Source organism: Eptesicus fuscus, chromosome 5, assembly GCF_027574615.1.
Source record: "Eptesicus fuscus isolate TK198812 chromosome 5, DD_ASM_mEF_20220401, whole genome shotgun sequence".
Taxonomy (NCBI): domain Eukaryota; kingdom Metazoa; phylum Chordata; class Mammalia; order Chiroptera; family Vespertilionidae; genus Eptesicus; species Eptesicus fuscus.
Window position 1 is genome coordinate 44753600 of NC_072477.1, and position 14017 is coordinate 44767616.

General features: G+C 42.4%; 1 protein-coding gene across 1 annotated transcript in view; it reads left to right on the top strand.

The window, feature by feature from the left end:
* Nucleotides 1-415: 415 nt before the first annotated feature.
* Nucleotides 416-14017, top strand: part of DENND4A (DENN domain containing 4A) — a 109044-nt gene continuing 95442 nt past the window's right edge. Inside the window, exon 1 of the mRNA XM_054716120.1 lies at nucleotides 416-574. The gene's annotated coding sequence lies outside the window, so the exon portion shown is untranslated. The remainder of the gene's footprint in view (nucleotides 575-14017) is intronic.

A 14017-nucleotide genomic window follows, 5' to 3' on the forward strand; every position in this document is an offset into this window, starting at 1 on the left:
GAGCTAACAGGTCCGCGGGTCCCAGACAGACCCCTGGCCCTCCCGAAGGCGAAAAGAGAAGGGAAGGTGTGTCTCGCCCACGCCCGCCTCAGGCTGGGGATCTCCAGACCAGAGGGGGAACCACACGGAGCATTTTTCCCCCAACAACACCGCGCGTCACCGGCTGAGCCCCGCCTACTTTCTCACGCAATCAGTCTCAGGCGCTATGGCCCCGCCCCCTGTGGCCGGACCTGGCCCGCGATTGGCTCTTGCGGGCGGCGATGACATTCCCCCACCCCTTCCGTCACTGCCAAGATGGCGCTGGTCGCAGCGGCGGAGTTAGCGGCGGCTGGAGTCAGAGAAAGAGGCGGAGGCAGCAGCGGCCGCAAGGGGAGGGGGAGTCCCGTCTGACTGAGACAGAGGCAGGCCTGGGCGGGCGGGGGTGCTGCGCAGGGCGGAGCGCTGGGCTGGGGATGAGCTAAGCAGGCTCGCAGCACCGCGGCATTCAACCCCTCGTGTCCCGCGGCCGCTCGTGAGGGGACCGGGCACCGCGTTCCCAGCTCGACCCGCTGCTCGCTCCGGAGCCAGCAGTGAGGTGAGTGCGGGGGCGGCAAGGCGGGCAGCGGCGGCGGCATGTGGAGCTGTCACAGCCCGGAGCGGTGACAGCCGAGGGTGCGGGAGCGGGGCCAGCCGGGCTCGGAGAGGTGGCGCGGAGGATCGCGACCTCCGCCCGGGGGCTTCTCCGAGCCCGCCGTCCTCCGCGGCTCGGTCCGCTCCGGGATGGCGCGGCGGTGCGGAGAGGAGCACTCGCGCCTCTGCCTCGGCAGCGTGGAGGGCTCCACTGTTTTCATTGGGATTTTCTGTTCGCGGCTGGCCTGGGGCTCTTGTTGTTGGGCGGTGGGGGTGGGGACGGGGGCGGTGAGAGGGGAGGTCCTGGAGCTGGGATTTTGACAACCCCGTTACGTAAGACGGAGGTGGCTTCCCGGAATCCCACCTGCTCGGTATTGTAAACCGGCGGCTGCGGGAGCCTGGCGGGGCCCCAGAGGCCCGGTTTCCTTCCCAGGGGTCTGCTTAGTCTACTCCGACCCGCGTGAGCTGGATCTGCGTCCAAGTTCGCTAGTTTCCACCTCACCCCGCAGTCTTTTATTATTTTTTTAGGGGGGGGGGGGAGGGTTGAAACGATTCCTGGTTGCCACCATTCCTTTTGAAGTTTCTCGCATTCGGGGGGGGGGGGGGGGGGGAGGAGAAAAAAATGAAAAACCTTGTGACCTAAAACTGGGTCGCAGCGACAGCTTTTCATTATCGTGCTTTTAAATGACAGATGTGCTGGAAGATTTTTGTTATTGTCTCAGTGTGCTTTTCATACAAACGCATGGTTACGCCTGGAGCCCGAGAGAAGGGTTTTTGTTTTACAGGACAGTTATTTCTTGTTTGCAACAGCAGGACAGGCATCCGTCAACAGGCATGTATTTATTTAGGGAGAAAACGCGTGCCAGCCATCTAGAGACCCGTGAGGGCACAAATTGTATCACTCCGTTAATATGTTATTCTTGAAAATGTGTTACACGTTAATGAAAATAGTAGCCCAAATGTCAAGAAGCAGTTTTATAAGATTACAAGCTGTGGCTTGGTGTTTATAGTCACTATTTTCTGATTGCCCTGCTCTCCTCTCGGTGGAAGGAGGCGGAGACACCTGTAAACAGCGTAGCCCCGGTTACACTAACCTATTGAGGGATATTTGAGATTACTGTAAAAAGTAGTCTCTGGGAGCCCTACCAGTAAGATTAGGTAATAAGTAAGGACTGTTGGGCAAATTGTTCAGTTTATGTTTAGAGAATGTGGTTCTGGGATTCAGTTTTTGAAATTTAAGTATACAGAATTTCTGAGCTATTTGAACCCTGTTTGAACTTATAACGAAACAAAAGATTGTATTTGTCTCCTTTTATAAGAACTTTCATTGGAATTAAACATTTTAGGCAACTTCTACATTATTTTTACAATTTTCCTTTGAACTGCAGCTCTCAAGTAGGAGTTCAGAATAGCATTTATCATCATCATTGCTATATATACTATATGTTACATAATTTCATTTTTCTGAATGATTAAACATAGATCTACATCATTGTGAAATTTTATAAGAATGTACCTGATAGGGAAGTTAATTGATCTTGACTCAAGTCCATTACTGGGAATAAATGAGTAAATTTTGGCCTGAGTTTTGAATTTACGTACACAAATTTACACTCTTGAAAATTGGTAAGAGATATAAATTTTTTGTTTGTGCAAGAGAGGCACAAAGCTGATGTTGATTTGTTCTGAACTTTTCCATGTGACTTACCACTGGCTTAAATAGTTATTGATTCTTAAGCTTCTGGAGCTGTTGGCCTATCTATTGCAACTTGAATAATATTTGATTAGGAGGCTATAAGAAGGAGGAGCTAGAGTATATGACATTTATTACTTTATTCAAACAATAAGAAATCATGGCAGAATTTTAAATGAAAATTTATTTTCTCATTAAATGATATTAGTTACATTATCTTTTTTGTTTGCAGATATTTTCTAAGCAGTCTACTTACTGTGAAAACCTGAATTTAAGCACTGATACACAAAGATTTTTTATATATTACAAATCTGTGATTTTCCTGTTTAAATTGATGGTTTATTATTCTAAGTGGAAAACAAAAGTGGTTCTATCAGGAAAATTGACTTGTTCTTGTCCTCTCTGATGTCAGAGACTTTGTGGGACTTTCTTCTTTCCCACCAGATGTGGAACAAGAGAATGATTCAAGAAAAGTTGACAAAAATGCCTTCCTTTCTTGTTTGTTTGGTTTTTTTAATGCCCTAGATTATTGCTCAATAGAATCTGTGAGTTGGGGAGAAGTCAAGCACCACATATTTTATTACTATATATCATAGTTACCACTTTGAATCCTAAAACAGTGATATAGAATTTTATACATAAGAAAGTATTTTTTTGTTGTTGTTAATCCTTACCCTAGGATATTTTTCCATTGATTTTTTTTTTTTTTAAGAGAGAGTGGAGGGGACGAGGAGAGGCAAAGAGAGAGAAACATTGATGTGGGAGAGCCACATCGATTGGTTGCCTCCCACACTTGCCCAGATCAGGCCTGGAATCTAGCCTGCAACCAAGGTATGATGTGCCCTTCACTGGAATTGAACCCCGGGACTCTTCAGTCTAGGGAACAATGCTCTATCCATTGAACCAAACTGGGTAGGGCTACATAAGAAAGTATTATTTTCTATAGTGTGCTACTATAATAGTGAAAAATTTGTAACAGTCAAAATGCACTATAATAGGATAGTGAAATTAATAATAATTCATGTAATATATGAAGTTTTAAAAAGTCATATATTAAAAAATATTTACTGACATGAGAAAGTTCAATTGTTGAGAGAAAAATCAGAATATAAGGAAATATATACACTGTGTTATTATTTATAACACTAGAGGCCCGGTGCATGAAATCTTGCACGGGTGGGGTCCAGCCCGCCCGCTCCCATCAGGGCCAATTGGGCTGGGCCAGCTGGGGGGAGGGGGCGTGGGAGGTGGGCCGGCTGGCCCCACCCCCTGGTCGAATTCCTGGTTGAACTCCTGGTCGAGGGGACAATTTGCATATTAGCCTTTTATTATATAGGATGTCACATCGTATATGGCAAAATGAATGGCAGGTATACATAAAATATTAAAAGGTGTTGTCTCTGGATAAGATTATAGATAATTTTTACTTTTGTGTTTGTACTTTTCTATGTTCTATCTTTTGAATAATATTACTCTAATAATCATAAAAATGACATTAAAATATTTTCAAGGGTCATAAGAGAAAATCCTGAAAGACCCACATAACCACAGCTCCAACAGAGAAACTATCTTGTGATTCATATTAGAAAAAAAAAAACCTCTCAAAATGTGCTTATGCAATATACAATAATGGAGACAGCTGATAATTTAGGTGAAGGCATTCTCCTAGTTAATAGCACCAACCTGGTAATAGTTTTAAGTATGTGGATGCTGTTTGGGTCTTACAGTCAAACTGTTCTGTGTTGACAGTGCCACCTATTGATGGACTTCTTGACTTAGTCTTTTTCTCATTGCCTGATCAGTCAGTAGTAGCAGTTTTTGAATGTTTATGAGGTGCCAGGTACAGTTGACTCTTGAACAACATGGGGGTTAGGGGCACAGATCCTCCATGCAGTAAAAAATCTGCATATATCTTTTGACTCCCCAAACTTAACTACTAATAGCCTAATGTTGACCAATAACATAGTCAATAAACACATATTTTGTACGTTATATATATGATATAGTGTATCCTTACAATAAAATAAGAAAAGAAAATGTTACTTAGAAAATCATAAGGCAGCAAAAATACATTTACACTATGTATTAAAAAAAATCTGTGTGTAAATGGACCCGTACAGTTCACACTCGTGTTGTTCAAGGGTCAGCTGTATTTTGCCAGTCACTGAGGACACAAAGGTGTATGAGACATGATTTCTGTCCTCAAATTGTGGTTGAGAACACTTTCTTTTCTTCTTGGGCTATCAGACCATATTGTGTACTCTGTTTTTCCTGTCTCACTGCTCAAGGCCTGGCACTTCAGGCAGTATCTTTATCCTGGTGCTCATATAACCTCTTTTAACTTTCTTTATGGGAAAATATGTTCTGAGTTCCAGACAACCAATTTATAAGTAGATTTTTGGGGCATTACTTGATTGTATGTTGGGGAAACTTAATATTCACAAAGGCTGCATATATATATTCATCTGTGGATGTTATTGTTATTTGTAAATTGTGTGACAATTTCTTAGTATCTTATTCTTGCATCCTCTTTTTAAAAAGCAAACAAATAGAAAGAACAGAGAAGAGACAGACTATCAAAAAAAATGAGGTAGGCCCTGGCTGGTGGTGTGGTTTGATTGAGAGTCATCCTGTGCACCGAAGGGTTGGGCTGCAACGTATTTTTGAAAAGGAAAGAAAGGAAAACAAAGATATCAAAGGGATTTTCCTGTTAGTACTGTTTTCACTGAGGAATAGTGAGTCATCAAAATATATAATAAGAGATACTGTTTCTGATATACTAGTACTTGTAGTATCTTTTTTAGATCCATGTAAAAAGACATTTTCCATATGTATGCTAGTACACACACACACACACACACACACACACACATATATATACATATATCTATATATATAAATATATATATAAAAGCCTAAGCGACTGTCCAACCGGTAGCTATGACATGCAATGACCACCAGGGGGAAGATACTCAATGGAGGAGTTGCTGAGCTGCAGTGCCTTGGCAACTGTGGTTCTCAGGTGACTCATCCGGAACCAGAGAGCTGGGAGCCCGATTCTGGGGTGCATCACATGAGAACTGCCCTCTCACAATCTGGGCCCCTCGGGGGATTTCAGAGAGCCAGTTTCTGCCTGATCCCTTCAGGCCAGGCCGAGGAACCCAACTGGTGCACGAATCTGTGCACCAAACTCACAGTTTAGCTATTTTCATTTCCAAATACAAGCTGAAGTATGGAGACTGGTAACTTATTAAATTTCTTTTTATTTATGTATAATAGAAATGTACACTTGAAACCTGTGTGATCTTATTAATCAGTCACCCCAATAAATTTAATTTTAAAATTTTCTTTTTGCTGTAATATTGTTTTATAGGGAAGACATTTTCATTTTGAAGTTTTAAAAATACAGAAAATTATAAAAATAGTAAACATGCATATACCCATCATACAAAATCTTAACATTTCCCCATTTTTGCTTCAGATACATGTTTAATATAAAAGAAGTCTGTATATTATAGTTATCACACTGAATTCTAGAAGAGCTCTGTATAATTTTATACTGTTTTTGAACCTTGCTGATCAAGTTAAAGTCACATTTGTTTTCCCCAATTTATCCTTTCTCCTCATATTCCTTCCCAGAGGCAATTGTTATGATAAATTTGATGTGTATCCTTACAGTTTACCTTTTAATAAACTACACTAAGTGGCCAGATTATTATGATCTCTGAATGCATAATAATCTGGCCACTCAGTGTGTGTGAATATATATATATATATATATATAGAGGCCCAGTGCATGAATTCGTGCATGGGTGGGGTCCGGCCAGCCTGCCCAGGGGGAGGGGACATGGGCGGTTGGCCGGCCTGCCTGCTGGTCGAATTCCTGGTCGAGGGGACAATTTGCATATTAGCCTTTTATTATATAGGATATACACCGAGTGGCCAGGTTATTATGCGTTCAGAGATCATAATAATCTGGCCACTCAATGTATTTACATAAAAATTACATGGCATTTCTTTGGATGCTTTTTAAAAAAATTTTTTTATTGATTTCAGAGAGGAAGGGAGAGGGAGAGAGATATAGAACCATCAGTGATATGAGAGAATCATTGATCAGCTGCCTCCTGCACGCCCCCTACTGGGATTGAGCCCAAAACCTGGGCATGTGCCCTTGACCAGAATTGAGCCCAGGTCCTTTCAGTCTGCAGGCCAAGGTTCTATCCACTGAGCCAAACCAGCTAGGGCTCTTGGGATGCTTTTGAGGAGTGTGGACTTTGGAGCCATATTTCCTTGGTTTGAATCTTTATTCTGCTGCTTAATAATTTTGTGACCTTAGGAAAGTTTTTAAATCTTTTTCATGCCTCTTTGTCCTCATCTATCAAACAGGGATAATAGAAGTGTCACCCTCATAAGATTGTTGTAAAAAGTAAATGAGTTGATTTACAGAAAGTGCTTAAAACTGTGCCTAGAACTTAAAAAAAAAAAAAAGTGCTGGTAAATTTAAGCATCTATTAATATGATCTGTCATGGTATGCATATTTTGAAACTTGCTTTTTAAATTTTACTTTTTTGTTGTTCTTGTTAATCCTCACCCAGGGATATTTTTTCCATTGATTTTTAGAGTGAGTGGAAGGAATATGGGAGGAAGGAGAGAGAGAGAAACATGATGTGAGAGAGATACATCAATTGGTTGCCTCCTGCTCACGCCCCAACTGACCAGCGCTAGAGATCAAACCTGCAACCCTTTAGTGCCCGGGTCAATGCTCTTACCACTGAACCATGCCGGCCAGGGCTACGTTTTTTTTTGTGTGTGTGTTTTTTAATCCTTACCTAGGAATAGGTTTTTATTGATTTGTAGAGACAGGAAGGGAGAGAGAGAAAGAGATACATCAGTTGATTGATTCCAGCACTTGGCCCAACCAGGGATCGAACCCGCAACATAGGTATATGCCCTAAATGGGAATTGAATCCTCAACCTTTTCGTGCATGGGACGATGCTCCAACCAACTGAGCCACCCGGCCAGGGCTGAATTTTACTCCCCGCTTCCTCCAATCCTTGTTGGCCCTACAGGAATAGTTCATTTGTTTTGACTGGTATGCAATGTTCCATTCAATGAATATACTGCAATTTATTATTTCCTATGTTGATGATTCCCCCACCCCCTTAAGTAGTTATTTATTGGCAGTGGGCTGGAAAGGGCATTAGTGTTGGCATACACAGACAGCACCACACAACCAATGTCACAAGGGAGGCAAGAGTGTTGGGAAAGAACAGCCTGTTGATGAGCATTTAGATTGTTTTCATTTCTTATTTATTATAATTATTTATTATAAACAGTGCCTTATGAACATCCTTGTATCTCTGGAAGCAACATGCCAGAGTTTCTCCAGGTCATATACCTATTGTCAAATTTCTGCATTTTAGGATATAAGCATCTTTTATCTTCACAAGCTATTTATAGGATATTGACACACAAGTTCTGTTTCTTCATATCCTTACCAGCAGTTAGTGTTGTCAGACTTTTAATTTTTTTTCCTATCTGATTGGTGTGAAATGGAATTTTATTTCTATTTTATTTCATCTTATCTATGAACACTTTTTGTTATCTATGCAATGATTTGCCTATACCTTTCCTTTATACATTGGGCTGTCTTTTTTTGTTTGTTTGTTAATTCTCACCTGAGGACATTTTCCCATTGATTTTTAGAGAGAGTATAAGGGAAGGGGGGAGTCAGAGAGAGAGAGAAACTTCGATGTGAGAGAGACATATCGATTGGTTGCCTTTTGGACATGCCCTGACAGGCTGGGGATCGAGCTTGCAACTGAGGTACGTGCCCTTAATTGGAATCAAACCCAAGATCCTTCAGTACACGGGCCAACACTCTATCCAGAGTTAAACCAGCGAGGGCTGGGCTGTCTTTTTCTTACTGATATGTAAAAAGTCTGTGTGCCCCACACTTCAAAAGGCCAAAACTCAAAATGTCAAGTTTTGGAGTAAGGAAAAGTTTATTGATTGAGAAGGCACCAACTGAGAAAATGGGAGACTTGGTGGTGCTTCAAATACATCTTAAGGAAGTGCAGAGTTCAGGCTTTTTTATGTCAAGGGAAGGGGGAAATCTGAGGGGCAAGAGGTGATTGACTACCACAGACATCTGGGCACCAGCAGGGGTCCAAGGAAATTGTGCTTAGTCTACTTGATCCTAGTTGATGTGAGTCTGGTCATGAGGTTCCTGCAAATCTTTGATGAACAGCACCTCTCTTATCTCCTTGGAAGAGGCATTTTATGGTAAGGGGCTGTTTTTGTAAAACTCAAGCTGCAGGCAGAATTCCTGTAATGATTAGCATGTCTATATGCAAGAAGCTATTAACCTGATAGCCAGGGTAACAAAGCTGGCTTGAACATGATGGAGTCAGAAAGGCCGAGCATTTATTTCAATGTGTTACAAGAGGTTTTTTGTTGGATAGTTAAAAATGTTAGTGAAGTTTGTTTTTTGAAGTTTCTAAATCTCTTGAACAATGACTATTATGGACCCAAGTTATTGTGAATTTTATGCTATAGTATATTGTTACTAGTGAACTCTCCAATGTGCTTTCTTTAAATATATATATATATATATATATATATATATATATACATATACATGTGTGTGTGTATACACACATACACACACACACAGTGTATACACACATACACACACACACACACACACACACATATGTGTGTGTGTGTGTGTGTGTGTGTGTTTCAGAGAGGAAGGGAGAGGGAGAGAGAGATAGAAACATCAACGATGAGAAAGAATCACTGATTGGCTGCCTCCTGCATGCCCCCTACTAGGGATGGAGCCTGCAACCCCCACAATGTGTCCTGACTGGAATCCAACTGTGACCTTCTTTTTTTTTTTTTTTTTTTTTAAAATATATTTTATTGATTTTCTTACAGAGAGGAAGGGAGAGGGACAGAAAGCTAGAAACATCGATGAGAGAGAAACACTGACCAGCCGCCCCCTGCACACCCCCCACTGGGGATGTGCCCACAACCAAGGTACATGCCCTTGACCGGAATCGAACCTGGGACCCCTCAGTCCGCAGGCCGACGCTCTATCCACCGAGCCAAACCGGTTTTGGCCAACTGTGACCTTCTGATTCATTGGTCAATGCTCATCTACTGAGTCACACCGGCCAGCTCCAATGTACCTTCTTAAAATATGTGTAGTTACATTCCTCTCCTTCTGAAACTATGAAGAAATGTTTCAGTAATGTTCTGTAAATAGATGTTACCTAAAACTATTCAAACTTTGTGGACTCCAAAAACCAGGTTGGATCTTTATTAATGTAATTAGTGCCACAATTTTGCTTTAGTTCAAAATTTGACTGGCCTCTTGCTGGAGAATTTTCTGCTCCTAAAGTGTTTACAAACTAAGAAATAAAAATGTATACATATGAAATGTGTACTTACATGTACAATATTATAAACTGTTCATCAATGTTGAGATTGTTTTGCACAATACTAACTGTATTTCTATTTTGGTCCAACCTACTATACATCACTTAAAGGACTAATATCAGTCTAATTAAGGCAATAGCTTTATTCTTATAAACTTAATTTTAGAATTGTCGTACATTTACAGAAAAGTTGCAGTGAGTTACTATATAGCCTAGATCCACCTTTCCCTATTGTGAATGTATGACATTTCTATGTTACATTTGTCACAGCCAAGGAACCAACATTGGAACATTGCTATTAACTGAAATCCATAGTTTATTTGGATTTCATTAGTTTTCACCTAGTGTCCTTTTTGGGTTCCAGGATCCCATCCAGAACAACATTTCATGTAGTTGTCATGTTTCCTTTGGCTCCTCTGGGCTATGGCAGCTTCTCTGATTTTCCCTGTTTTGATGACTTTCTCAGTTTCAAGGAGTATAGGTCAAATATTTTGTAGAATGTCTCTCAATTTGGTTTTGTCTGATATTTATTCAGAGTTAGACTGACGTTATTGGTTTGGGAGGAGGATGACCACAGAGGTAAAATGCCTTTCTTATTCCATTGCTTCAAGGGTATATACTATCAATATGGTTTATCACTGATTTTTTTAAATTAATTTTTAGAGAGGAAGGGAGAGGGAGAGAGAGAAACATTGATGAGAGAGAAATATTGATTAGCTGCCTCCTGAACGCCCTCCCCCCTCCCACCACCACCACCCCACTGGGGATCAAGCCTGCAACCTGGGCATTTGCCCTGACCGGGAATTGAATAAGTGACCTCTTGGTGCCTGGGACAACGCGCAACCGGCTGGGCTGTCACTGATATTTTAACCTCTATCACCTGACTAAGGTAATGTTTGCCAGGTTTCTCTACTGTAAAGTTTTCCTATAAAAAGTTTTCTACTTTTTGAAACAAGTCACTAAGTGCAGACCATGTACTCAATGGGAGGGCAGACAAGTTTTAACTACTTGAGGGGGGATTATCTACAAAAATATTTGGAATTTCTATAAGGGATTTTTGTCTTCTCCCATTTATTTATTCAATCATTTGTATCAGTATGGACTATGGACACTCATTTTATAGCTTTGGGTTACAGTCCTACACTACTTTATTTTGTGGATCAAATTGTTCCACATCTTTCATGTTGGCTCCTGTGACCAACAGGACGTACCCCATTGTTTTGCATTTTGAATACTTCCTTACTTTTTTTGCTCCAGGCTCATATATTCCTTACCTCCACCCATTTCTCCAAGGGTCCCTGGGTACTTTTATTAGAGAATGATGCTAGAAACCAAGATCTGGGCAGTGGGGCTGCTCATTGCAGCTGGGGTATCATTGCTTCTAGGCCCTATCAGTATACAAATCTAGGAAAGACATACTAACCTGCATATTCAAACATGTAACTATTTTTCTGTCTATCCATCTTTATCTATATGAAGCTAAACATGAGTTCATACTGTTATCTTTGACTCTACTTCAGTACCACATGTTTCCTTTCAGCCTTATCCCTTCTCTCCAAAAGTGAACGGGTAAGGCTAGCTCTCGCCAGACTGTCTGGGATTGACATCTGACTTTGCTGCTATCCTATATAATAAACGTCTAATATGCAAATAGACCGAAAGGCGGAACAACTGTACAACCGGTTGCTATGACGTGCGCTGACCACCAGGGGGCGCGCACAGAACATGGCAGGCATCCGCAGCAGGCGGCAGAGCGTGGAACACGGCAGGCGTTGGCTGCAGCGGGATGGTGGAGCAGGTGAGCGGGGCACCAGACCAAGGCGGGGCGCCGGTCACTGTCATCGGGGCGAGCCTCTGGTGGTTACTGAAAATTCTTTGCTCCTGTGCACCAAGGTCCCATGCACCACGGTCCCGCCCACCGCTCACACCCGCTGCCAGCACCTGGCGCCAGCCCCAATTGCTTGTCGCCATCAGCAGGTGTGAGCAGCAGCTGCTGGCCCCAATTGCCCCTCAGGGCTTCTCCACCTCTCCCTGGTCCTGAGGGATGATTGGGGCCAGTATCCGCCTCTCGCACCCACTGCCAGTGATGGTCCTGCTCGCAACCGCTGCCGGCGCCCAATGCAGGTCCCGATCGCTTGGCGCCATCAGTGGGTGAGAGCGGCGGCTGCCTGTCCCTATCGCCCCTGAGGGCTTCTCCACCTCCCCCTGCTCCTGAAGGGCGATCGGGGCAGCAGCTGCTGCTCACATCTGCTGATGGCGCCAGCCCCACTCGCACCTGCTGCTGGCACAGGCCCCAATTGCTCCACGCCATCAGCGGGTGGGACCGGGGCCGGCGCTGTCAGCACGTGGGAGCAGGGGCAGCAGGAGCGGGGCTGCCAGCAGACAGGGGACTGACAGGGGACCAGGGGCTGCGGCGGGAGGCACCAGATGGGGGCTCGGAGGATGGGCTGAGACCCGCTCCTGTGCCTACCACAGGCTTGTGGCCCACAGTTCCTTTCAAGGTGTACTGGGTCCCTAGTGTCTTCATAAGATTGTTGTGAAGCTTAAATTTGTTAATACAAGTAAAGCACTTAGAACAGTTGCTGACACTTAGTAAATGTTCAATAAATTACCTATTATAGCTACTATTGCCCTTGGAATGCTTTTAAAAAATATTATATGTTTTTTAATTGGTTTTAGAGAGAGGAAGACAAACATCAATGATGAGAGAGAATCATCCATCAGCTGCCTGCTGTGGGCCCCCTACTAGGGACCAAGCCCACACTGAGGCATGTGCCTTGACATGGAATTGAACCATGACCTCCTGGTTCATGGGTCTACGCTCAACCACTGGGCCACACTGGCTGGGCTGGAATATTGTTGTTTTTTTAAATCCTCATCTGAGGATGTGTTTATTGATTTTAAAGAGAAAGGTATGGGGGAAGGGTGGGGGAGAAAAACATCGATGTGAGAGAGAAACATCAATCTGTTGCCTCCTGTACTCACCCAATTGGGGATTGAACTTGAAACCTAGTTATGTGCCCTGACTGGGAATTGACCCACAACCTTTTTTGGTGTATGGGACCATGCTCCAATTAACTGAGCCACCTAGCCAGGGCACCCTTAGAATGTTTTAATTTATGTATCTGTGTCCCCTGCCCACTAGTCTAGAATTAACAAATGAATGAACAAACCAACTACCCTGGGTTTTAAAATGAAAGATACAGTCCTAGCTTTTGAGACTGTCATGGCAAGTTGACCATTAACCTTTCTCTGTAGTAGCTCCAACATTTGGTGTTCTGTCACAAATTTGAAATTGGCATTCATGGTGATTAGCATTTCTCACTTAATTCGTTATTTAAATTTCAGCACAATTTTCTCATTATTAGCATTGTTTAAACTCTAGGAATGCCCTCTATTTTTAATCTTCATATAGTCTGTACTGTAGCATTTAACTAGCCTTTCCTATTTTGGATTAAGGTGTGAGGGTGATAACTCTATGAAGATTGTACTTGTTATTAATTTGAGAGATAAACTGAAGCATGTTATAGAGAAAGATTGAACAAGGGGGCAAAATGGGGAAATTGGAAAATTTACCAACTACTTCTGAGCCAACCCTGCACAGTACCCCTTCACTGTGGTTCAAAATAAATTCTCAGAAAGGGGGGTTGGGAAGATGGGTGGAAAGGTGAAGGTATTAAGAAATACAAATTGATAATTACAAAATAGTCACAGGCGTGTAAAGTATAGCATAGGTATTGTAGTCAGTAATCCTATATAATAAAAGCCTAATATGCAAATTGTCCCTTCCACCGGGAGTTCAAGACCAGGGGGTGGGGCTTTCCAGCCAACCACCCATGGCCCACCCTCAGGTCAGCCTAGCCAGATCGGCCCCTCCCACCCCAATCTGGGCAGGCTGGCCGGACCCCACCTGTGCACGAATTCATGCACTGGGCCTCTAGTATTGTAATAACTATGTATAGTGCCAGATGGGTATTAGACTTTTTAGGGGGAATTACTTTGTAAATTATATAAATGCCTAACCACTATGCTGTACTCCTGAAACTAATATAAAATAATATTGAATGTCAACTGTAATTGATAAATAAAAGAAATAAAATAAACAAAAATAATCATTAAAAAGTAAAAATAAATAAAATTCTCAGAATATTGGACACTAATAGTCAAACATAATTTCAATATACATTCTAGGGACAATATAAGTCATTAAAAATTATCAATCCCTCTGCCTTCTTTCATTATTATAAACAATTGAGACATGTTTACTTAAA